This window comes from Malus domestica, chromosome 01 (genome assembly GCF_042453785.1).
Source record: "Malus domestica chromosome 01, GDT2T_hap1".
Classification (NCBI taxonomy): Eukaryota; Viridiplantae; Streptophyta; class Magnoliopsida; order Rosales; family Rosaceae; genus Malus; species Malus domestica.
Window position 1 is genome coordinate 5,870,465 of NC_091661.1, and position 26,651 is coordinate 5,897,115.

General features: G+C 40.5%; 2 long non-coding RNA genes across 2 annotated transcripts; both read left to right on the forward strand.

Annotated features, from left to right (window-relative positions):
- Nucleotides 1-15,231: 15,231 nt before the first annotated feature.
- Nucleotides 15,232-16,911, forward strand: LOC139196488 (uncharacterized). Its single transcript, XR_011581464.1, has 2 exons — nt 15,232-15,637; nt 16,870-16,911. It is a non-coding gene; the product is annotated as an uncharacterized lncRNA (long non-coding RNA).
- An 8,791-nt stretch (nt 16,912-25,702) lies between these two features.
- LOC139196487 (uncharacterized) lies at nt 25,703-26,651 on the forward strand. Its single transcript, XR_011581463.1, has 4 exons — nt 25,703-25,927; nt 26,011-26,108; nt 26,192-26,289; nt 26,465-26,651. It is a non-coding gene; the product is annotated as an uncharacterized lncRNA (long non-coding RNA).

A 26,651-nucleotide genomic window follows, 5' to 3' on the forward strand; every position in this document is an offset into this window, starting at 1 on the left:
GCACGGATGAGCATGCACTCTCGATTAGGCCCATGGATGAGCATACAATCACAGTTGGGGTCATACTCCGATAATCATGAACAATTTTCCAGGCGAAGTGTTCATTCGCGGCTAGGCCTGCAAAGAGCATCCTCCACCTCACATCGAAGTAAGCGGCACAACGGACGGAGGGAAACAATCACTTAATTCGGCTCAAGTTCAACTGACAGTCTACAAGGAATTCGCTCGCTTGCTAGGAACGTACCACATGAACCGTAGCCATGGCATAGATGAGCAGAACACATGGAAGAGCAGCCTAAACCAGTAGGTCACAATTGGGGGAAACCGAGAGTTTCGCTACCCCAACAAAGGCAAATTTAGGAAGAAGTAGAGAGGCTCATGACCAAGCAATTGGTGATTTCTAACGCAACGGGGTCATTGACGAGCCACTACGATGGGACATGACCAACATAAACAAGTCACCCTTCACGGACGAGTTCGAGCAGACAGAGCCTCCATGCAAGTTTAGCATGCCACATTTCATGTTCTTCAAAGGAGATGAAAACTCGGAGAAACAGTTAAATCACTACCGAAGGGCAATGATCCTTTATCGAAACAACGACGATCTCATGTGCAAGATTGTCGCCACCACTCTACAAGGCAAGGAGCAAGATTGGTTCTTCACCCTGTCGCCACAATCCATCTGGAGTTTCGACCAACTTTCTTTGGTTTTCACCAAAGAATATTCATCCTATCGCTCAATCAAGAAGAAGTTAGACCACTTGTTTAACGTTAACAAAAACCCAAAGGAACCATTCCGCGACTATGTGAAAAGGTTCAAAATAGAGAAGGCAAAGACAGTCGGATGCAACGACTCGATAACCGATAACAAGTGTAACCTTCCAAAAAGGACTCCCAACAGACCACCCGTTGTTTAGAGAATTGATCATGAAAGAATATCTAACTCTGGCAAACTCTTTCGCTCTGGCAGAAAAGCATGTACTTTGGGATGAGGCTCGTCGATGCACATTTAAGGCAAATCCGAGCTATCTTGAATATAAAGTCCCCTACTACTTTGAAGAAGATTCAAGGTCTGATTAGACGAGCAGCCACACTCAACAATTTACCCTTGTGATCCACCAATCAACATGAGCCATTTTTTTTACTCAACCGAAAAGGAGCAGCAAGACGAATAGAACGATGAGTGCAAGAAAGCATTCAAGGACTTGAAGAAATACCTGACATCACCTCCTTATTATCCAAATCGGACGTAGTGGAAGACTTATTTACATGCTTGACGGTATCTAAAGCAACAATAAGCTCTACCCTCATACGAGAATAGCTGAGGGCTCGACTACCTGTATTCCACAGTTCAAAAACTCTCTTCAATGCGGAAACCAGCTACCAGAAATTCAAAAGCTAACTTTGGAGATAGTTGTTACAACCCGAAAACTCAAGTTATACCTTTAGATGCACGTAGTCATCCTCATGACGCACTATTCCGCCCAATCCATACGTGCAACAATAAAGGCATAGACATTGGCAGATGCAAAGTTTTCTGACAAATGCAACAACTCAGCCCAAAAGGCACGCCAAGGGCAGACGAACACTCGAATGACACACTCGGAAACAAGTTTTGTCCTCTTCACCCCAAAAGATTCTACATAGGAGCAACACGTACTGGCAGTTGAGCACCACCTCCTATTATGCGTCACTCGACCTCAGCCGACCCTTGCTCCATAATTCAGCTCTAGGGTGGCCCAATACCGGTAGTTGAGCATTTCCTGCTGCGTGTAACATGGCCCTAGCTCCATGGCTCCCTACAACACCTTTACGCCTAGCCAAAATGACGCAACAGAGCGACTCAACGACACCTTGGAGGTAACCGAGAATGCCCTAGCCAGGCTTGTTTCACCCGATGGAGACTTCTAGCATTTGCACGTCGACAGTGCATCTAACTATAAGGGCTCGGGAGTAAGCGTGGTCCTTGTCACCCCAGACGATTCGTTGCTCGAGTAGGCAATCACTTTAGGCTTCAAAGCATCCAATAATGAAGCAAAGTACGAAGCCCTATTAGCAGGCCTTTGAATGGAAAAGGACTTGGCGGTAAAAAAGTTTGCAATTCATTCTGATTCCCAGCTAATCACCAGCTAGACTACTGAGGAATACACGGTAAAACATCCAAATATGGCGTAATACCTAGAGAATGTATGAAAACAACTTGAGGTGTTTCAGACTTACACCCTCACTCAAGTTTCGTAGGCAGACAATGCTCACGTGGACACGCTAGCCGGCCTAAGCTCTACCCTCGACCACCAACTCAAACGCTTTATTCCGGTAGAGTATCTAGACAAGCCATGTATAAAGGCGGAACCAGCAGCCGAGGTGTCACAAGTTAGTACAACTCCAAACTGGCAAGATTCTATTATAGACTACCTAGCCAATGGCACACTCCCCATGAAAAGATTGGAGTCTAGAAAACTTCAAAAAAAAGCAACACGTTACTACATGTGAAATGGCATTCTCATCCGAAGATCTTACATTGGACCACATCTCCGCTGCCTAACGCCTCTCGATAACCTAAAGGTTCTAAGTTCAATCTACGAAGGTGTTTATGGAAATCACTCTTGAGGCCTATCATTAGCACAAAAGGCTCTTAACGCAGGTTGCTATTGGTCTGCCATGCATCAAGACGCTAAGAAGTTAGTACAAAAGTGTGACCGTTGCCAATGCTACAAGCCAGTACCAGTACTATCATCAAACTACACCAGTGGGCAATCGACTTAGTAGGGTGAATGCACCCCGTTACTGGGGGCAAAGGCATGATGATAGTGATAACTAACTGCCTCACCAAATGGGTGGAAACAGAGCCCATGACAAACACAACTCAGACGGACATAGAACGCTTCATATAGAGGAACATCATTTGCTGATTTGGCATCCCTCAGTCCATCGTCACAGACAACAGCCTGTAATTTATAGGCAAAGGTAGCACATGTCCACGCCAAGGTATCCCCAAGGTAATGGGCAGGTCGAAGCATTCAACAAGATTATTCTTGACTGCCTCAAGAAATCCCTCTTCGACAAGTAGGGAAAATGGCCAGACGAACCTTCCGGATCTCTATGAGCTTATCGCACAACCAAACGATAAGCAACCTGTGAGACTCTTTTCTCTTTGGCATTTGGTTTATAAGCAATCATTCATCCCAATGTCATCATGCCAAGTATCAACACTCTACTGCCAAGCATCGAGTAGAACAGAAAAAAAATGGCCACAAACTTGGATCTGGTAGAGGAGAAACCCGAGAAGGTCATCACCTGCATCGCAGCCTATCAGCAGCAGCTTCTCTCCATCTATAACAAAAGGGCCAAGATCCTGCAGTTCCAGCTTGGAGATTTAGTCCTAAGAAAAGCCTTCATCACTGCCCACAGAGACGGCTCAATAAAGATGAATCCATCTGGGAAGGTTCATACAAGATCAGCAGAGTAGGCGGCAAAGGTAGTTACACCTTGCCACCATGAATAACAAAGAGATCGAAAAATAGTGGAACGCCTACAATCTAAGGAAGTACCATGCGTGACATCTCGTTACATCAAAGCCCGAAGACTCAAGCAGCTCAATAGGCACCACCTCGCAAGCCGAAGACTATCCAGCTGTTATGCAGTTTTTACCTTACAGCTAAGTTTTCGTTCGTTTCACTTGTTTTTCAATGAGAAACTCAGAAGTAATCTATAACTTGGCTTGGCTACATGTTTACAACAACTGATCACTCCTGCACTTCAAATGAAGACCACGCCATTCTCAGAGACTTAAGCAAGAATTGCGCCCTTCTGGTGACCAACCATGCTCTTCAGTGCGAGAGGGTTAACCAATTCCTTGACACCTACATGGGTTTGCTTTCCGATGCGGGAGGATAAACTATACACTCCGAATATCCAGACATGGATTAGTCAGGCTGCCCTGGTGTAACTAGGTGCACGATGGCTTGCGTCAGGATTCCTAGAAATAGTCGCAATGGTCTTTTTCAAGGCTTAGTTAATTGAAGGATTTTGGGTCACCTGGCCTAATCCATAGGGAACCGGGCCTTAGAGATGAATGAGGCACATTACGCAGTACGCCTTATGATCAGCTGCCCTGGAACCTTAAAAATGCTACTGAGTGCACTAAGGTAGCCTACAGTTTCTAGAAGACTGCCTATGACTTGCCCTTCAAGCAGTAAGCCGTGCTAAACTTATACAATCGCACATTTTTTAGGAAACGTTAAACAAGTTAGCATGCATATATGAAGCTTTATCCACTGCCGACATGCTACGTAGTCAATAAGCTTCACCTCTACCAAGCCTAGAATGATCGTTTAGATCTACACTAATTCCTAAAGTGTTGTGATACTTGCTACGCAACCCACGAAATTGGTTACATAAAAGCAAGAAGTTCTCTCGGGGCTTTGCTTACGAAATTCCATACAACCACGTAGTTTTGATACGAAAGGTTAGTGAATTTCATGACCCAAAAATCCTTAGTATGTTGTGATGTAGGCCACATAGCTCAAAAGATTGAAGAAGGCCAAGGTTAACAACCAAGTGGTCACCGGCTGCCGAACAACTTTGCACAAGTTCTACACCAACACCTACGACTGCATAGGCTACGTGGACAGAAAAGTAGAACATCTACCACTGGTCTAAAGGTCAAAGGTTGGGTGTAAACAAAAAAGGCGAAGATGAAGAAAAGCGAAGAAAGCAAGTTTATTAAATTTTCTAGCAAAATTGATAAACAACTAGGCAAAATCCAAAAGAGTTCAAGCAAAGTAAAAAGCAACAAGGAAAACAAAGAAAATCCTAAAGGCTACCTAGAAGACTACTCTTCAACAGCTTGGACATCTCAAGACTACTCGATCGCCACACCTTCAGCAGCCACGACCTTCTCAGCGCTTTACCCCTGGATGCTCTAGCCTGGGCATTAACTTCTCTAACTACTTCACCAATATAAGCCTCAAAAGTAAAGGTAAGCAAGTCTTTTGGAGAAATAGAGAAGGTCTCGAAGTCTTTTCCAACAAACTCAAAATTAGATGGCCTACCAAAGAGATGATCTATATAACCCAGATTGTAGAAATCGGCCTGACTCTGAACAAGCGAAGCCTCGAGCCCAGCCCATTCAGCTGCTCGTTCTCCTTGAGCAGACCAATACGGACGCACTGCAGCTCATCCACTTCTTTCTTTAGACTTTCGTTGATCTTTAGTGCACCTTAGAGTTCCAACACTTGGGGTTTAAGCTTATCAATGATCTTCTTGAAATGGATCACTTGATTGTAAGCAGCAATCAACTTTTCATCCTTTACGTAAGCAGCTGAACGAAACTAAAAAATGGCACGCTCAAGATCATGAATCTGAGGTATGTAACATCCAATCTCCTTCTCTGCCCTGTCATACTTAACTTGGATTGCATCAAGCCTAGTCTTCAAATCAACGATCTCTTGACGAGCGGTCTCAAGCTGCAGAGAAGTGAGGGCAGAGATATTAGACCTCTTCAAAGCGACAAGCTTAGACTCTAATCTCTTAACTTTCTTGGCAAAAAAATACGTTTCAGCTGCCATAGTATTTGCCATCTCCTTCGCAGCCTTGGTATAGTCTTGGTCAAGAAGTGTAGACTCGACTGCCAAAATCGTCATTTTCTGTATCATAGCAAGCAGAGCAGTCCTTCTATATTGGGTCGTATACTTCGCAAAGGAACTTGGGCAAATAACCCATCTAATGCCATCAACAAGCTTGGCACACGCGTCCATGTCTTCAAGCAGATATGGCTTCAAAAGTGCATTGATCTTAGCAGCCTCTCTAGAAACAGGCTTGGTGGATTTCTCACAACTGCCTATGCAAGTAGTCTCATCTTTCTCAGCAAGCGAACCAGTCTCAGCAGCAAAAGGAATAGGCTTTGGTGCCACTTTAGTAGCAATATCCACATTATCGCTCTTCATAGTAGCAAGCCTTTCTAAAGGTGAACCGGACTTATCTTTCAACAAACGTCTTGGTACAAACTTCGGCACTTGGGGCATAACAGAACCTCTACATTGAGCAATCCTATCAGCAATCATACTAGCCATTTTCGGCATGGTAGGCGTCTTAGGCTCAGATCTAGCAGCCTTATTTTTCTTCCCATTGGAAGAAGTCAAGTCAATCACAAGCCTCTCGGTAGTAGGTGGACCCTCACGAGCAGCGGAGGAATCTTAACTGGCATCTCTTGAGCAGGCGGGGAAAATCTTTTCTTTCCACCTTCGTTCGTAGTAGGCTTCACGACAGCGATCAGACGAGCCAATGCATCCACCATGATCTTCTTAATCTCCTTTCTGGGGAGCAACCCACATTTCTCTCGACGAAAAGGACTAAACAGCCAACATCATTCACAGTACTCAGCACGATAGCTCAACTTATGCTAGCTTTTCCCTTATTTTTTCTCTAGACCAACAGCTAGGAGGCTTGCATGGCCAACATGCCAGCAGCCCATGAGGCCCGTGACCTCTTCATTTCTCTTAATCACCCTTTGGGCCCGCATCAGGTCTAAGAGCCCAAACGACATGAGCCATGTTGCTCGCCTAGCACTATGCCCCAACGCCTCAATCAGCGGCCCCAGCCACATAGGTGCCCTTGGCTTTAGCTAAGCTTAGCAGCCCAAGTAGTGGCCCCTGCCAGCCGACGTGCCGCACCACCCCAACGGTTGCCCTGCAAAAGCACCATCTAAGAGAAAGACAAGGAAAATTAATTTTTTCTTACCTCGGTGCTGCACGGAGAAGACAAAGAAAACAATGAAAGATGGTCCTTTGCACAGGCAATTGTAGAAGATTGCTTGGGGAGGGGGAACAAATATCCTCTAGCTTTCTCTCTCTTGTAGGGTAGAATAAATTGCTCTCTGAAGTTGAATTAATAATCTACTTAAGGTAGACTTAAACAAAATTTAGAAGTAATTTATTTCGCTTTCCTAGAAAGATCTAATTTCCAATTAAAAAGGGAATCTACGTCAAAACATGAAACAATCTTTTGTTTCCTAAAGCAAGAAGATATCTACACCTACTACCTTTTCCTGGGAGCAACCCAACAGGTGTTGGGGCATTTGTAGAGCAAAAGATAATCAAGAAAAATATGAAGGCGACACGTGGACTTTTGGGTGAAAAAGACAAAATTACCCTTGAGTCACATTGGGACTCCCACATGCATGGAACGAACAATAACGACTTAATCGAGGTCAAAGGTGATCAAAATGGTATTCTTTTAAACCCTCTCATCACTCCTCATCAAATCCACACCCACAAGGTAACACCCAATTATTATTTTCAAATTGGGATTAATTACCAAAATTAATTGATTAATTCCCTAATTAATTGATTAATTTCCTAATTAAATGCAAGATATTATTTGGCATAATATCTTGCAATTAGAGCAAAAAAACCACCATAAGTGGCCGGTCCCCATTTCTCCAAATAGGGCCCGGCCACACCCCTATATATTGCCCTTCATTTATCGAAAAACCTAAGTCCAATTCTCTTCTAAAATTCTCTAAACACTTTCTCTCTCAAATTCTAACTTTGGCATCATAGATTCTTCGGCCAAACCCCCCCCCCCCCAATCATCGTGGGTGCATGAGGTTTTTGACCTTGATCTTAGATGTTAATTGTTTTGCAGGTGCCTTTTTGTCCAAGAAGGAAAAGGCGGAAATTTGCATCCACACATATTCATTCAAATTTTCACATGGTATAAGAGTGGGCACTCTTCTGAGCCTGTCTCTACATATCTCTAGTTGTGAGCATTCTCAAGCAAAAAAATATGGCCGAGGAAAACCTAGTGAACTAGGAAGCTGAAAGCACAATTGCTTATCTACCTGGAAACCTTTCTGAAGTGGATATCAATCCAAACCAAAGACTCAATTCAGTATTACTGAATGAGTTTTAACTATCTCTCATGGTCAAGGGCAGTTACACTTGCCCTTGGTGGAAGAAATAAACTTGGTCTCATCAATGACAATGTTCTAGCTCTAGAAAGCACATCACCTGATTATGAAGCTTGGCTATGCAAAAATCAGCTTGTTATGTCATGGTTACTCAATTCCATGGATAGAAACATAGCAAAGATCTTCAGTTATTCTAGTTCTTCTCTGTTGTTATAGACCATAGTGAAGGAGATATATGGGAACCGAAACAATTTTGTTCGTGTGTTTCAACTCAAAAGGGACATCTCCTGCATTCAACAAGAAGGTAAAAGCTTTGTTCAACATCTTGGTTCTTTAAAGGGTATATGGAACGAGTTAGATGTCTATAGGCCATATACTACTGACTCCACAATGCTCCTAAAGAGAGCTGAGAAAGATAAAATATTCCATATGTTATTGAGTTTGAGTTCTAACTATGAGGATCTAAGAAGTCATATTCTCATGAACCCAGAGCTACCATCATTCACAAGCATTTGTGCAACCATCCAGCGTGAGGAAGTGCGAAGAAATGTCATGAACACTGGCACAAAAGCTAATGTAACTGAAGCTCGGGCCTACATGACAAACAAGAGAAGCTACAAAGGAAAAACCCTAATTTGAAGTGTCAGCACTACAACTACACAAGGCATGTGAAGGATAAGTGTTGGATTCTGCATCCAGAGATGAAACCTGATTTCATGAAAAACCAAGGTCCACAGAAGGTGTCTCAAGCATTTCATCAAGCCAATATAGCCTCATCTTCATCTATCAACAGCCAGCAATTCACAACAAATCATCCAGCTCTAATAAATGAGTTTGTAGCCTATCTCCAAAAAAAGAAAGGAAGGGAAGAAATTGATCACACTGTTGATACTAACAATGGAAATTTTACTGCTTTGTTGGGCAAATTTGTTGGTTTTATGGTTGAAGCTGAGCACATACCATGACAAGACTACCAAGGTATCATGAATGCCTTTAAAACTACTCTAAATGTCCATTTGTTGCATGATTTTTAGGTGGTTGATTCTGGTACCTTAGACCACATGACTAATAAAGTGTCTAGATTAAATGATTTGAAAAATTCACAAACCTTCACAAGTTTTTGTTGCAAATTGTGAGGGGGCTAAAGTATTAGGAGAGGGAAAAATTCATTTGATCTCAAACAAAGTAGAATCCATGGCTTTATATGTACCTTTTTTCCTTTCCAACTTCTTTTTGTAGGGTAAATCACAAATACTTTGAACTGTTTAGCCATCTTTTCACCACAAAGTGTCATTTTCAAGATTGTATCACCAAGAAGGCGATTGGTGAAGGTTTTTATCTAGATGGTCTCTATTACATCTCAAAAAGTTGTCCCATTGGATTTCAAGTCAAGCTGTTTTAATTCAAGACAACCATTTGTGGCATCAACGTCTTGCTCACCCATCTCAATGTGTTTTGTCAACTTTGTTTCCAACTTTAAGCAAAGAAACAATCCAGTGTGAAACTTGTCATATGTCCAAGGCTACTAGGCTGCCATTAGGTGTGTCTTTGTGTAGGGCTAGCAAGATTTTTGAGCTTGTACATTCAGATATATGGGGACCTACTAGTGAGTCTTTTGATGGTTATAAGTACTTTATAACCTTGTTGATGACTATTCAAGAACCACATGGTTGTATCTTTTGAAATCCAAAACTAAAGTGATGGATGTGTTTAAGGATTTTCGTAATCTTGTTAAGAATAATTTTTCTTCACAAATTCAAACACTAAGGTTTGATAATGGCACCAAATACATGTCTCAAATCATGACACAATACTTGAGCAATAATGGCATTATGCATCAAACTAGTTTTGTGGGAACACCTCAGCAAAATGGCATTGCTAAGAGAAAAATCATGACTTACTTGAAAAAACAAGGGCACTCATGTTTCAAATGAAAATGCCTAAAAGATTTTGGTCGCAAGGCGTTATGGCAACTGGATATTTAATAAACAGGTTACCTAGCATGGTGTTAGATTTTATGTCTCCAATGGAGATGATAAAGGGAAGGAAAGTGGACCTCACTCATCTCAAAGTTTTTGGTTACATATGCTTTGTCCATGTACAATCTCTTTATCAAGATAAGCTGGATGCAAAGGTAGCAAAACGTATTTTTCTTGGCAATTCCTCAACCCAAAAAGGATACAAATGCTACAATCCTCAACTTAGAAAAACTAATTGTATCAAAGGATGTTAGATTTCATGAAACTAACCTTTATTACAGTAAGAATCTTGAAGCTGCAACTCAGGGGGGAGAATTTCTTGAATTTGTTTCCTTTGCCAAAAATTGAGATAATGTCCAATGAAGTTCAACCTAACAGTTTTCAAGTTCTAGCTAGTGATGATCTTCCTTCCAGTGAAAGACAAAATGCAAATGGTTCATCCAATGGTGTCAATTGCGAAGAGAGTGAAACTTCACAAACTTTGATCCCAAAAGTTATGGAATAGGAGCCATCTTCAGTTGTCCTTCAATGCAACCCTGCACGTGAAAGACATCTACCTCTAAGGCTACAAGATTTTGTGACTTAAAAACCAAGGCATGCATCTTCCAACTATGTTTCATATCACAAGTTTACACCTGCTTACAATGCATTTCTCAGCAACATTTCTAAGTCTACAGAACCTCAAAGCTTCCATGAAGCAAGTGAATATGAGGTATGGAAGCAAGCAATGCAAGATGAATTACATTCTCTAAACCAATACAACATTTGGAGCATTGTAAAATTACCAAAAGGATAAAAGGCAGTGGGATGTAGATGGATTTATAAGATAAAATTCAACTCTGATGGATCCATAGAAGGCACAAAGCATGATTAGTAGCTCGTGGCTTCACTTAAGCACTTGACGTGGACTACAAGGAAACCTTTGCTCCAGTTGCAAAGATGAACTTAATGCATGCTCTTCTTTCTATGGCTGTCAGTATGGGATGGTCTATGTATCAAATGGATGTAAAAAATGCCTTCTTGCATGGAGATCCTGAAGAAGAGGTCTATATGAAATTGCCTCCAGGTCTTCCATAAAGCAGGGACCCTGAAGTGGTTTGCAAATTGCATAAATCCATTTAGTTCTCACAGGTGTTGGTTTTCAAAGAAGTAATGCAGACATTTCAATGTTCGTATGTATAGGAACTACTAGAAAATTGGTGGTCTTAATTTATGTTGATGACTTCATTATTACTGGTGATAGTGCTAAGAAAATAACCAAGCTCAAACATGCTCTTCAACAACGATTTGCCATCAATGATCTTTGAGTTTTGAAATACTTTCTAGGTATAGAAATCGCATCATCTCATAAAGGCATATTTTTAAGCCAGGGAAAGTATGTTCTTGACCTCTTCAAGGAAGCTAACATGAGTGATGTCAAACCAACCACCACACCTCTTGATAGCAAACTCAAACTCCGCATGGAAGGTTAGCCACTTTGAAACATTGCCTATTATCAAAGATTTGTTGGTAAGTTGATTTATCTAACAATAACATGACTGACATATCTTATTCAGTGAGTATTGCAAGTCAGTTCATGCATTCCCCTACCTTAGAGCATTTTAATCTTGGAAAAAGGATCCTACGCTACTTGAAAGGTTCTGTGGGTCGTGGCATTATCATAAAAAACAATGGGAACACTCAAATAATAGGGTACTGCGATGCTAATTGGGCTGGGAATTCTATTGATCGAAAATTAACAATGGGGTATTGCACATTTGTGGGAGGCAACTTAGTCACATGGAAAAGCAAAAAAACAAGCAATGGTGGCACGATCAAGTGCTGAAGTTGAGTATCGATCAATGGCTTCCACAGTTTGTGAGTTGATTTGGCTGCGAGGTTTTTTTTGACATAGGGGTGTTTACATCTCATTCCATGTCACTTTACTGTGACAATCAAGCAACCATGCATATAGCTCCAACCTTGTGTTTCATAAGATGACCAAACACATCGAAGTGGATTGCCACTATGTGCGTGAACAAGTTCAATCACAGGTGATTAACACTCATTATGTCAAGAGCGTTGATCAATTGGCAAATTTATTAACAAAATCCTTAGCTTCTCATCAGTTTCAATGTCTGTTGGGCCGCCAAAGGCGTGAGGGGAGGCTTGAAAAACTGCCGGAATGGTCCTACGGGTATCTTTTCCCATCGGAGGTAGTGCCCAACGGGAGAAGGGGCCGAAATAGGGTTTCTATTACCAGAAAGCGTCCATTCAGATGATATCTAGTGGCAAGCACAAACCTGATGAGATCCCCCTTTCCATCATATTCATTCCTTAAACAGGCAAGTCCCTTATGTAAGTAAAGAAAAGGGTTTGGGATCAGCTGCAGGTTACGAAGTCAAAGTAGTCGTGAGGCACCGAAGGTGTCCATGTGGAGAAGCGAAGGCTCCGCAGGAAATTACGAAGTACTGAATTTGCATATAGAAAGACGATGGATCCGTGTCTTATACCAACGTACAGATAAATGCTAGAAGTTGCCACAAGTAGAAGAACAGGAAAGGCTTAGACCCATCAACTTACTAGATCCAACTTGAGGGGGAGTATGGAAGACCCTTTAGATATTAGGGCTTCTCGGTATAGATGTTTCTTAGGGTTTAAGTCAACTCTAGGAGATGTGTTTTACCTAGTTAATAGCTGTTTCTTTATTTCTTGTGTTTAGCAATTGTAAAAGTCATCTCCTTAATTCAAGGTGATTAGTTAGGCTCCCTAGGTCAGCATGTGTGGCGTAATTTAAGGAGCTAATTGAGTGCTCATCTGATCACTCAATCCCCTATATGTATTCTCGTAATCCTTGTAACTTCTTACGATTTTCATAATACAAAAAAGAGCATATTCATTCAAATTTCCACATAATACTACGGTCTAATGGTATTTCTCTTTCCTTTTAAGTGAGAGGTCAGTATCGATTCTCGCCAAAAGGTGAATTTGAACCATATTACTATGGCTCACCCATTATGAAGTTTAGTCCACTTCCCCATCCCTTCAGTTTAGATAATATTGCTTGTTAAAAAAATATATTAAATTTTGGTTTCTATTCTTAATTTATGAACACACATTCAACATCATATGAAAGGTCAAAGGTATATAGAAAACGCAGGGACATGCAGAGAAAACTATTGTCCTTTTCTCTGTGTGTGTGAGTGTGTGTGTAGTGTTAAAAGCGAGAGAAAATGTTTTGATTTGTTTTTGCTCATTGGTACAATTTATTTTTATTTTAATTATGGTTCTATGGGTCTAAAAATAATAGATGAATGGAGAATAGAAGAAAACACATAAAAATTGTGGAATCATTGGAAGGTTAGTTACATATTGGTGCTCTCCATCTAGTTACATATATGTGAACCAATTTTAAAAAACATTTCAGGACGGGCCAGTACCCGTTTGGTCCTCAAATGGCTCTGCCACCGAAGGTGGGGTAGTAAGATTCACATTTTTCGTAAACACCTATACAAATTAAAATCAAAATTCTTATTTTCTTCTCAAACCAAAATTCACATTCAACCCACCCAAATCAATGCTCTAAACCCACAAGACATATGATTAAAAAAAATTAGATTTGTCATCAAACTAATCTTGACCAATCGACCGCGAGAATCCGTCATCTCCATGCCTCCGCAATCTCCAAATTGGTTGTGAGGGGCAAATCAAAGGGTGGGGTGGTGTAAGGAAATTATCAATAGTGGAAGGGAATATTGGGTGTGTTGGATAACACAGGTTCTTGGGGCGTTGGATATGGGAGTGGAGCAAATATGGTATGTGGGAAAAGAGAGCAACTTAAATTGAATGGATTCACGGTCATATAGAGTCCCGATTCAATGATATATTGATATGTAAAGAAAAATTCACACATTACAATTCATTATTGGAAAGGGGACACCACGTTACAATAAACCTGTTCTATGTAAGCCCTTTCTCGTGGGAAAGGTGTTGAGGGGTGGGAGGGAGGTGGTGTCGTGGTAGGGATTTGTTGCTTTAAAATCAAAAACCAAAAATAATCAAAAACAAAAAATAATTAATGTATGTGATTGTGTAAATTATTAGTAGATTGAATTTACGATACTAGAAGATATTATCGCATTATGATTGTATTGCTTGCAAGGCAAGTGATCATTTCTTGTTTACTATGAATAAAGACACATGCAATGGAATACATCTCAGAAAGGCTGTCTTTACGTCCATCTACCATATCTCATAACCATGGTATGCATTTATGACAAGCAAAACCCAATAATCATGGCTACAAGAGAGAAGGTTTCTTCGTTGTCAATCCCTTCTCGTTGTTTGTAACTCTTGGTTACTAATCTAGCCTTATAAGTCTCCATGTTCTCTTCGACGCCTATCTTCCTCTAGAAGACCCATTTGTTTCCAACATGTATTATACCATCTTGAGGGTCTACATGAGTCCAAACTTGATTATGACACATGGAATCCATCTCGAATTTCATGGCCTCTTGCCATTTCTTTGAATCAATGTCGAACATTGCTTCAGTGTAGTCTTTAGGGTCATCTTTTGTGTCATTGTCACCCCTCAAAGTCATTGTACATGCCATATTAGGGGTGGGCAAATGGGTAGAGGGCTCGCGTGTTAAGGCGGGTAATCACGGTTCGGGACGGGTATGAGGTGGGTCCAATTTTTTTTTTAGAATAAACAGGGCGGCCCTAGTCGGGGTAGTGATATATACGGGGCGGGGCATGTCCAAATCTTCAGACCCACAAGGCCCTAGACCGGCCTGTTTCTATTTGAGTGAATGGATAGCCCATTCCTATAATAAGGGGTGGTTTGGAAGTGAGGTGCTTAAAAAAAAAAGCACCTATGAAAAAAAACTGTGAGAGTTTTAGGTGTTTGGTAAACTGAAAAAAAAAAAGGGGCTTATTTTGGAAGCTGCTGTGAGAATAAGCTGAAATCAAAGGAAAATGCTGAAGCTGCTATTTGCAGCTTTGGAAAATTGGTTTTTTTTCAAAGCACACAGAGCTACAGTGCCCCTTTAATGAAAAGACCTACTATCAGACTGCTTTTTTTTCCAAAAGCACTTTTACAAAAAAGTTTACCAAACACTCTACTGATTTATTCTCACAGCCGCTTATTCTCACAAGCTGAAATCAAAGGAAAATGCTGAAGCTGCTATTTGCAGCTTTGGAAAATTGGTTTTTTTTCAAAGCACACAGAGCTACAGTGCCCCTTTAATGAAAAGACCTACTATCTGCTTTTTTTTCCAAAAGCACTTTTACAAAAAAGTTTACCAAACACTCTACTGATTTATTCTCACAGCTGCTTATTCTCACAGTAATTTTTTTTCAAAGAACAGCAATACCAAACCATGAATATAATCAAAATTGGGCATGTTTCTCTCTCATTTCGAAACCTTCCCAGGCTTCCAAGTCTTCTCCCTTCTTCGATTTCAAATCGAAACCCACCAAGTTTAGCAAACTTCTTCACGTCTCTCATTTCTCTTTCACCGCCTTCGCTCTCACTCTCTCTCTCTCTCTCACCCGTAATTCGAACATCACCAAACTTCTTCACGTCCCCGACATCACGACGGCCCTGGCGACCACCACGACGGCCCAACAACCTCGATTGTCCTCCTCGAGTCCTCGACGACATCCCAGACTTAGAGAACCCAAGCACCCCACCACCCATCTTCTCGATTTGCCATATCTCTAACAACTTCCGTAGAGCAGTCTTGTGGTGCACTCAGTCTCACAGGTAAAAACCAAACCCCCATTTTCTTCTCTACTTGTTTTCGGATATCTTGGGAACCATCATATTTATCATATTTTTTCAATTTTCATTACAAATTTTAATCAGATATGTTTAACTCTTTAATCCCTTTTTTCCCCTTTATTTTTTTTATCAAATTTTGTTTTAAAATTAATTGAATTAAACTTGTATTTGTTCATGCGAGATGTGGATGTATATGTGGAATTATTATGGGGTAATAAGAATTCAAGGGGTTTTGAGTATTGGGTTTTTTTGGTTAAGATATTTCTTAGTATCCTTCACTTTAAACTGGCATATATGTAATTTAGTGAAGCAAAAAGCTAAGTTCTTGAATGGATTGAACTAATTTGTTTCTTTGATGGATCTAATACTAGTAATTATTAGCAGTGTTTGCCTTCACCGCCATTGTTGTGTTTTTTAATTCAAAAACACCTGCTAAGTGATAGATTTGCGTTTGCTACTATTTTGTTGAGTGATTTGCATCTCATTAAATCCTGAACTTTTGGATTGTACATGTGTTTAGAAACTCAGAACAACTTGCGAAACTCGTATTTGCGAAACAATTATCGAATGATAATAATTATCTTGGCACCATTAGTTAGGTTAGAATTTGTTCTCAGATCACTGACTTTGAAAAATAAGTTCAATTGGTTTTGTAATGGACGAGGAAGTTGGTTAACGAGGATAGGTGTGGTTGCATGGAATTGTGATGGTGATTTTGATGCTTACTTGAGTGTTTATATTATTGTGTCTACTACTGAACTTGTAAGCATATGGTTGTAAAGCAGGCCCCTTTGCATATACATATATTAGAATATGTGTGGAAATTTGATTGAGAATGTTATTTCGAGCATATAGCTTTGATCAGTTTGACTGAATATGCAATTCGAATCTAGAAATTATGCAATTGTGGCCCTTGCCCAGTTGTCTTGCACTCTTGCTCAAAGTTCTTCAGGCAAATTCCTTTAAGTTCTGATTCTTCTCAATTCCTGAGTTCTGGATTCTGTTTTGTGTTGATCAGTTTGTAGAATACCTATTTCTCTTTGTTTGATTAATAAATATCCATTGTCTCTCTCTTGACAATTAGGTACATCAACATTTTGATTGAATTATTATCGAGTTATTATCTTTCTCTTGATAGTCTTCCAAATTGAATAATTATAATGTGAACATATTGGGCGTTGGATGTCAATTTGATGTTATTCTTTTTCTTACAGATTCAATGAGGAATGATGTTGGACATTTGATGTCATTGCAAATGTTAATGTGGATGTTATTTCGGTTTTAATGTTTATGTTTTTTTTGGATTTGGAATAGCTCCTATAATTTGTTTGTGCAGAAGCTTGAAGCAGCTCTTGTAATTTTTGAAAATGTTTGTGCTGTTGTAGTGCACTGCACTGCAGTTTTATAAAAATGTATTTTTGAAAAAAAAAAATTAAATTGGACCTATGGACTCGTTCCGGACTGGCCTGTTTGAAATAGGCCAGGTTAGGTCCGATTCCAAAACTCAAAATCTAACAACCTGGCCTAGCCTGTCCCATTACAGTTTATAACGAGTAGGGTCAGGTTTCTCCAAATTTGGGCCTGGCCCAGTCCGTGCCCACCCTTATGCCATACCTCTGAGGTGGCCTACAACCTTTCAGATTTACATGGAGTTAGGGGTTCAGGAACATGGTTGTCCATATTTTGATTGCTTGTTTGTGGTTCATCAGGAATTTCCTTTAATTTATCGTTCTTTTGCCAGTTCCATTGAGAACAAATTTGTTCTCAAGGAACATAATAGTTCTGGCGACAAAGACTTTTTGGTTGTCAGGGTGATAGAACTTGTATCCCAAAGTCTATTTGGAATACCCACAAAGTAGCGCTTAACTGATCTTGTTTTAAGCTTGTCAGCTTCAAGCTTCTTCACGCAAGCTAGACAACCCCAAATCTTAATATGATTAAGATTTGTTCTTTTGCTATGCCATATCTCATATGGGGTTTATGGGACTAACTTGAAAGGCACTCTATTAAGAAAATAAGTTGTTTGTAATGAATATCCCTATTGCACAATGTCTTACTCAATGTTAGTCCCTACAATGAATAGCAGATATGTTGAGTATCACTTGAATTAAATATCCAGGAATTTGAGCTCACTATAAAAGCATTCTCTAAGATAGAAATAGTCCCTTCAAAAGTTCTTGTCATAAGGCTCGCAATGCGCACCTGTATTTGTTCTTCCAACCTTTCCACAGGTATCCGCTCTCCCAAAGTAGGCACATCATACCTGGTTGCGCTTCTTGCAAAGCTTGTTCTTTGGGTAAATTTATGAGTCGCCCATTTTCATACAAAGTTTGAAATGACCCTTCAACCTCTCCTCAACTGAATCAAGGGGACACTTGTGGACCTATCCAACAAATATACGTACCATTTCGTTACTTTATAGTGTTTATTGATTCATCAACACGTTGTTCACTGCTGCATTTGCGAAAGTCTTGACACAAATGATTAAGCTCAAGGTTCACCACCCTGATTAACCAATTACGTAGATTTGACTAGATAATACTGGAGAGTGAATGTCACAAACTTTTGACGATTATTTCATGTCAGGTGGGATTAATGTTGAACATCATGTACCTCATATTCATATGCAAAACAGCCTACAGAAGTGTTCATAAAGCGCCTTTACTTGATTGCTTGGACCTTGGCCATGAGCACCAAACTTTTGAAATCTGCTTAAGGCTATGTAATTCTGTACACAGTTATGTTGGTTCACCTGAGACTCATCGCCACCTAACCTTTTTCACCGTTAAAGTTGGTCACTGGGTACAGACCTGACGACTCGTACTTATATGGTGTAGTTTATGTGCAACAGTGCTGCCACTACGTACCAAAATAGGTCTGTTGAGAAGAATGAAAATATATGTCGGTTATGATTCACCATCAATTATTTGCTCCATAGATCCTTTAATTTACTGCACATTTTGTGTATTGTCACTTCGATGAGACAATCTTTTCCGTCGTTAATGAAATATAAGAGCCTTAATGTTCCTGAAGAACATAGTGAATTGTCGTGGATTAACCCCATTATGTCTCATCTAGATTCTAGCATTGCATTGTCTGAAATTGAAGTGCAACGTACTTTAGATCTACATAGCAGTGCTTAAAGCATACCTGATGCTTTTAACCATCTAGCAAAAGTGAAGAGATCATATATACCAGCTACAAACGCACATACAAGGATATATGTACTACACATACTTTGAAACATCGCCCATGAAGAATGAGCAATTCCTGAATGATAGTTGGCCATACATCCCGGTACATTAGCAACTAGCCAATTATTTTCTCCTACCCTGAAGCATGGCAGACCTATTGGTCTAAAAGGTTCACAACCCCGAAAGAGAAAGCCCACGACAACTACTAGTTAAACTAATTTGAATCCAACCATAGCCTACTCAACCAACACTTAAGGTTATTCTAGATTACGGAAGTGTCCTTCAAGAGATGAATACACTTCCCAAGGATTGTGAGGTTTCGGTTCATTATGCTAGCTTGCATAAGGTTTGGAATCGAACTAAGCTGATAGTCGATGATGCATTTGCATACACAATAACTATTGATATTACCATCTTTTTTTTCGCCCCTCCCTTTTTATCAACTTTTGTTTCCCGTGGATCGTTCATCGATGACATTGAACTGCGTCCTATTGATGAATGTCAAAGTAGAACTGATTGGTCAAACTAAAAACAAGCAATCCAAGTCGAACTGATTCACTTGTGAAACGCAAGGTGTTTAGGCATGTAGTTTCTACACCCCCACATGTGAAGCCCGTTGGCTGTAAGTACAATTTTATAAGGAAGCATAATAAGAAGAATGAGATAGTGTGATACTAGGCATGCCTCGTGGCACAAGGTTTCTCTCAACACCCTACGATTGATTATGAGGAAACGTATTTCCCTGTAATGGACGTTATAACGTTATGTTAACTTATCAGTTCGGTATTTTCTGAAAAACTGAATATGAATCTTATGGGCGTGGTAACCGCATATGTTTATGGGGATCTTGCTACGGAAATCTATATGAAAGTTCCCTAAGAACTTACATTGACTGGATCATATAGTTCTAGACCACAGAACACCCTCTTGATTAGATTGAGGCGTTTACTCTACCGATTCAAACAATCAGGGTGGATGTGGTATAACTGCCTCAGTGAGAATTTGATTAGTCAAGGATATGTGAATAATAAGACATGCCCACGTGTGTTTATTAAAAAGTCACATTTCAGATTTGTGAAAGTTGCAGTTTATGTCTATAACATGAATCTCATTGGGAGTCTTAAAGAGCTTGAGAAAACTATCGGGCACCTAAAGTCGGAATTTGAGATTAAAGATCCTGGGAAAACGCAATATTGGTTGGCCTAGAGATTAAGCATTGTTCAAATGGTATTCTAGTTCATCAATCGAACTACATCAAGAAGGCACAATTAGATCATTTCTATCCTGAAGTTCCATACTTTAGTGTAATTGGTGCTTTATTGTACTTAGCTCAATGCACTGACAGAACGTTTTCTTCATTGTTAATCTTTTGACAAGATATAGCAACGCACCTACACGCAACATTGGACTAGTGTTAAAGACATCCTTCGTTACCTTAAGGGTACTTCAAAGTTGGGTTTATTCTATCTTTATGTATCTCAGAATAGATCATACCATCTTGGTGTCCAGAATAATGCTTGCCTAGTTGGTTATGCTGACGTAGGCTATTTATCTAACCCTTACAAGGCACGTTCTCAAACGAGTTATGTCCTTACCATTGGAGACACTGCAATATGTTGAGTTTAACCAAGTAGACCTTAGTAGCGACTTTTTTCAAACCATGTTGAAATTCTCGCCTTACATGATGCTACACATGAATGCTTCTGGCTAAGAGCTGCTATTGAGCATATACGAAGCATATGTGGATTTTCTTCTGTCGTTCTCAACCTACAACGATCTATGAAGATAACATAGCCTATAGCGACCAAATCAAGAAAGGATACATCAAAGGAGACAACACCAAGCATATTGCGCCGAAATTCTTCTTCTTATATTAGCAGTAAGAGCATTAGAAGATTGAAGTCAAGCAAATCCAATTATAGGACAATCTAGCTGACCTCTTCACAAAGTCACTATCGAAGTCTACCTCCCAAAAGTTTGTTCAAGGAATCAGTATGTGTAAATTGTCTAATTTGCAGTGCTTATAGTTCTTATTTAGAAGTTCTGTCAAACTCAATGGGGAGTATCCATACGTATGCTCATTTGATCTTATTATATTCTTTTCCCTACGATAAGAAGCTTTTTTTTGCTACCTAAAAAGGTTTTAACAAGACACCTATCTATGGGTTGGTCATATTATTATGTGTTCTACTTGCATCCTAAAGGTGTTTAATTTTGACTTAATGTAAGTAAGGATGGCAAAATACCCGCGGTTACCCACCCATTTAAACTTCACGGTTACGGTTATGGGTAACTGTTTAGATAAATAAACGGTTCTGGGTATAACCGTTTATCCGTGAAATTTAAATGGGTGGTTATAAACGGGTAATCGTTTACCCATTTATTTTATATATGTAAAATTTGGTGAGGAAGGGAACTGGGGAAGGCTTTCGTGTGGGGAACATTTTTCCTACTCGGTTTAAACTTTGGTGTACATAACTCCCTAGTTTGTTTTGTTTGGAATTTTGAATTACCGATTTATAACATAAAGTTAATATAAATGGTGTACGTAACTTCCTGGAATAAATGGGTAACTGTTTACCCATTTATTTTATATATGTAAAATTTGGTGAGGAAAAGGAACTGGGGAAGGCTTTCGTGTGGGGAACATTTTTCTTATCCGGTTTGTACTTTGGTGTACGTAACTCCCTAGTTTGTTTTGTTTAGAATTTTGAATTACTGATTTATAATAACATAAACGATGTACGTAGCTTCTTGGAAAATGAGAAGGGTATCATGAATATATCACCGATTTAGTTGTTTAGAATTTTGAAGATAAATTGCATATAGAAACTGTTGATGCACAAAATCAGCGAAGACTTTGGTACAACAGAAAGTGTCAGGTTTTATGACCTTCGCTTGGTTGCTTCGATCACTAGTGAGGATAAGTACGTAAATGAGTAGAGACAGAGAAGCAAACACAGGATGTACGTGGTTCACCCAGATTGGCTACGTCCACGGAGTAGAGGAGTTCTTATTAGTAGTGAAGGGCTTACACAAGTACAAAGGATCAAGCTCTCAATTTAGTGAGTTCTTGTGAATGATTTAACACAAAATGGCATTAGGCAATATTGTGGGGGAATGACCCCTATTTATAGAAAAACTTGTAGCTTTGTCACATTGACATGTGTCATGTTATGATTGGTTCTTGATGTTGACACGTGCTGCGCTCTGATTGGCTTCTAATCTTGACACGTGTCGAGTAGTGATTGGCCTCCTGGTCGGAGGGGAACTCTTCTGGGTCCTTGACAGTATAGCGTTGGCCGGTGCTCGGTAGTTTCGGGATTGGTCAAGTATGGTACGAACAGTGCTCCCCTAAGTTCCCGAGTGAGGGAAACTCCTCGGTTGGGGACTTGCAAGATCCAATCCCTTGAGTAATCACGAAACTTCTAAGTACCGAAGTGTGGTCTGATCTTCATCTGCCCTTCTCTGGAAGTACCTTTCCTCCATCCGGGAATGGTGTATTTAGCTGATGTTGACGCACAAGGTAATGTATCAATTTCACTTGAAGCTTAGTTGTAGTTTCGGGCTTAGTCAAGTGTGATACAAACCCTATAGTAGGAGTCCCCCAAGTCGCCGAGCTAGGAGATCTGCCGAAAGAGGTGACAGACAAGGTAAGCAGTCAAACTTCCAAGTAAGCAACCCAGGATCAGAGGTTTGACTTCGGCTTCCGGTTGATTGTTCTCATTCTCCTTGTCTCTCATTCAACTGCCAGGATAAGGAGAAGCAAATGGATAAGAGATGATATGAGATACTTTTGCTTTTGAAGAAGTAACTTTCCACAGGCTTATTCTTGAACTGTGCTGGAGGGTTTTCTGGTGCCCTTCAGAGTATAAGGCCGACTCAAAAATTTGAGGGTCAAAACAAGTCCATCAAATCTAGAGTACGTTCGACCTTGATGATATGGGATACTTTTGCTGTTGACGGAATAATGAATGTGGTATGGAAAGGTGTCGTGCTGTAGTGATCTGTTTCAGCTCACCGTTTAACCTTCTGCTTCAATCTTTTGCATGGCAGAAGTGGTGTGCAACCTTTGCATTTAAATGGTCCTTCAGAACATTCCTTCATAGTGACTCATCCACGCTTGGCAGCTTCAGTGTAAAGAGCCAATATCTGATCAACTGTCATGAGGTATTTGCCGGTGGAATTCGTGACCTTGACAGCAGTTGAGGATGAGTACTCGAGAGCAATGCTAAGTAAGCAACCAGGCAAAGGCTCCAGGCAGTCAGTTCCAAATTGGAGGTTTGATTTCAGGTTCCGACTGACTGCTCTCTTTCTCCTTGTCCTGCAGGTGTGGACAAGGACAAAGACAAAGACAGGGAGAAAGCATGATATGGGATACTCTTGCTTTCGACCCTGATGATATGAGATACTCTTGTTCTTGGTGTGGCTTATTTGCTGAGGTATTATCGGGGGGAAATAAAGCTGAGTATTTCGAGAGGTTATGTTGAGGGTGCCTTTTCGAATGCGAGAAAGGGTTGAGCATTTTTGCAGGTTTGCCTGTCCGTTGAGGAGGGAGGTCAATGTATATAGGGATTTCCCAATAACAAGTAGTAATGCTATTCCTTTACCCTTCTTGGTCACAGCAATGTAGTGGGAGCTGCCAGCTTCACGTGTTTTAATTTTGTCAGAGCACTTTGAAAAAGTGGTATGTGGTATCTGGAAAGCTGATATTACGTGTGAAGCTTACAGACAAGCTTTATCTAAGGAAATCTGGCTCTCGAAGTTCTGAGAGTTGTGCCTCTTCGGTTTTCGAACAAGCAATCCCGTCGAGGATCTGACTCTCGAGATTCGGAAAGCGGTGCTACTCCGGTTTTTGAGAAAGTAATTATGTTGGGAGTCTTTTCTCGAATGTGAGTAAAGGTTGGACGTTCTTGCCAACCTGTCTTGCCGCAAAACACGGAGGTCGACACACATAGGGACTTTCCAGTTGTCAAGCAGTGGTGCTGTTCCTTTACCCTTATGGGTAATAGTAGGGTAGCTGGAACTTCGAAATTCTCGTGCCTAAACTTTGTCAGAGATCTTTGACAAAGTTATATGTGGTACCCGAGGAGTTGATGGTGCATATGGAGAGCAGTGATTGAACAGTAAGATTCACGTGTTTTCTACTTCACCAGAAATCTTCGACAGATTGCCCGTAATTTCCGCAAAGCTGAGTGTGCATGTGACAGGTGCTGACGAGGCTGAAAAAGCAGGTGCTTCTTCGATTTCTGAGATCGGCCCTCGTGGTCTCTGAGCAGCCCAGCTTTTGAGAAAGCAAACGCCTCTTCGATTTCTGAGATCGGCCCTTGTGGTCTCTGAGCAGCCCAGCTTTTGAGAAAGCAAACGCCTCTTCGATTTCTGAAGCTCCGTCGAGTGCAGATTTTTATAGAGGCTGGCATTAAGTTCCACAGCACACTTGAATCTCTACCAGTAGAAGCTCATTTCTTGCACTTCTAAGATCTTGATTTGTCTGACCTCTTCCTTCTTCAACACATTTGAAAATGTCTGGACCCTCCGACCGTCGTTTTGACTTGAACCTTAGAGAAGAGACAGCCACGCCTTCTCCAGACAACATATGGCGCCCATCCTTCATATCCCCTACTGGTCCTCTTACCGTTGGGGATTCTGTGATGAAGAATGATATGACCGCTGCAGTGGTGGCCAGGAACCTTCTCACTCCCAAAGATAACAGACTACTTTCCAAACGGTCTGATGAGTTGGCTGTTAAGGACTCTCTGGCTCTTAGTGTTCAGTGTGCAGGTTCTGTGTCTAATATGGCCCAACGCCTATTTGCTAGAACCCGCCAAGTTGAATCATTGGCTGCTGAAGTGATGAGTCTCAAACAGGAGATTAGAGAGCTCAAGCATGAGAATAAGCAGTTGCACCGGCTCGCCCATGACTATGCTACAAACATGAAGAGGAAGCTTGACCAGATGAAGGAATCTGATGGTAAGGTTTTACTTGATCATCAGCGGTTTGTGGGTTTGTTCCAAAGGCATTTATTGCCTTCGTCCTCTAGGGTTGTACCTGGTAATGAAGCTTCAAATGATGAACCTCCAATGCCTCCTCCTTCTGGGGTTTTGTCAAGTACTGAGGCTCCGGATAACCACCCTCCGGTGCTTTCTCTTTCTGGGGCTCTACCGACTGCTGAGACTTCCCCTAAGCAACCTTTGTGAAGGCTCCCTTTTGTTTGTTTATTTTGACTCATGTATATGTACATATTTGTGGCTTATCGAAAATATTAATAAATAAGCTTTGCTTCATTTCAACATATTGTGTTAAATACACCAAAGCCTTCTTCATAAAGTTCTTTGAATTTTTGCTTTTGTTGAAACCTGTATTGTTGAAGCTTTGTGAGTGAAGCATGTAGTTTGAGGTAGTGTTCCCTTAATTTCCCGAGTGAGGAAAACTTCTCGGTTGGAGACTTGAAAAATCCAAGTCACTGAGTGGTTGTGAGACTGCCGAGTATCAAGGTGCAGTAGCATATGGTGGGAGTCCCCCAAGTCTTCAGGCGAAGAGAGTTGCCAAATGAGGTGTCTCGCGTGTTACTAATTTGTCAAAGTAACGAATCCTTGTTTCGATGTCACACATTCGTATATGCTTTATCTAAAAATATTTCCAACTTTTGTGTGTTTGATGCTGCATGCTATTGACTAGACAAGATCAAGTGCAATTAGTAGCTTTTCTCTCTTTTTCATCTTTTCTTTGGTGGAATTGCTTTTCGTTTCCACTAATCAGCCTGAGTGGATGCAAGATAACACCTTTCTCTATAGCTTAGATTGCAAAGTCGTCTTCATGAAAGTTTTTCCTTATCTTGTGAACTACAACATATCCAAATTTGAGATCCATCGGAGTAGTACAACTTCAGAAATTCAAGTATGATGAGTAACTGTTCATCAATGTTCTGTTAATCCGTCAGACTTGTTGTGAGCTTCGAAACTCCATTTTCTCTTGTTCAGATCAACATACTTTCTTCATCGAAGTTGTTCCTTAACTTGTGAACTACAACATATCCAAATTTGAGGTCCCTCGGAGCAGTATAACTCCAGAAATCCAGGTATGATGAGTGACTGTTTATCATTTGTCTGTCAACCCGTCAGATTTGTTGTGAGCTTTGAAACTCTATTTTCTCTTGCTCAGATCAGCATGCTTTCTTCATTGAAGTTGTTCCTCAGCTTGTGAACTACAACATATCCAAATTTGAGATCCCTCGGAGCAGTATAACTCCAGAAATCCAGGTATGATGAATGACTGGTTATTATTTTTCTGTCAACCCGTCAGATTTGTTGTGAGCTTCGAAACTCCATTTTCTCTTGTTCAGATCGGTATGCTTTCTTCATTGAAGTTGTTCCTCAGCTCGTGAACTACAACATATCCAAATTTGAGATCCCTCGGAGCAGTATAACTCCAGAAATCCAGGTATGATGAATGACTGGTTATTATTTTTCTGTCAACCCGTCAGATTTGTTGTGAGCTTCGAAACTCCATTTTCTCTTGTTCAGATCGGTATGCTTTCTTCATTGAAGTTGTTCCTCATCGACTCTTTCATAACATATCAAAAATTCAGGATGAACTAACGGTTAAATATTTCCAGATCTTCGAAACATCACAACAGCTTCGAAATCTGCAAGAAGCCGACTATCATGTTTGGAGCTTCAACACTGTAATTTCCGTCGCTCAAACAGAAATGGTTCCTTCTTGAAAGTTGTTCATATGCTCAAGAACTATAGGGTGTCTAAAATTCAGCTCCATTGGAGAAGAGCAGAGGTTGCAGAAATTTG